The following is a 645-nucleotide window of genomic DNA, read 5'->3' as shown; positions in this document are numbered from 1 at the left end:
ACGGAAGAGGAAAAAGAAGAGAAAAAGAGAAGGTAAGCAGAGAACGAGTAATGAGGAGGAAGAGGAAGCAATGAGGAAGACAGGGGGGAAGGGCAGACGGGTGGGGGAGATGAGAGGGGGGGGGGGAGCGAAGGGGGTCAAGTTCATTTTTTGGGAAGCGTAAAATTCCGGGTTAATTACTATTTACACCTGACGCGGCGCCCTAAACACAGGTGAGCTGATTAACCTGTCCCTGTAATGGCGACACTGGGCCAGGTAAGGCGGCCAGGTGAGAGAGAGAGAGAGAGAGAGAGAGAGAGAGAGAGAGAGAGAGAGAGAGAGAGAGAGAGAGAGAGAGAATACGAGGAAAAGCAGAGACAATCATTATGGAAAAAGTACTTTCTATTTCTTTATTTAGATCATTTTTAATAGCATAGTTTTTTAATCACTTTGATCTCGTGTCATTGACCTCTCATTGTTGTAGAAAAGTCACCGGGTCAAAAAAAATAATTATATAAAACTGGCTGTAATTTTTGCACTTCAACATAAGCTACACAAAGGGGAAAAAAAAAACATATATTAATGAAAAACACCTCGGATACATATTTCTCTCTCTCTCTCTCTCTCTCTCTCTCTCTCTCTCTCTCTCTCTCTCTCTCCTATCTT

The sequence above is a fragment of the Eriocheir sinensis genome, chromosome 63 (assembly GCF_024679095.1).
Source record: "Eriocheir sinensis breed Jianghai 21 chromosome 63, ASM2467909v1, whole genome shotgun sequence".
In the NCBI taxonomy this organism is placed as follows: Eukaryota; Metazoa; Arthropoda; class Malacostraca; order Decapoda; family Varunidae; genus Eriocheir; species Eriocheir sinensis.
Note: the sequence above shows the minus strand (reverse complement) of the source record.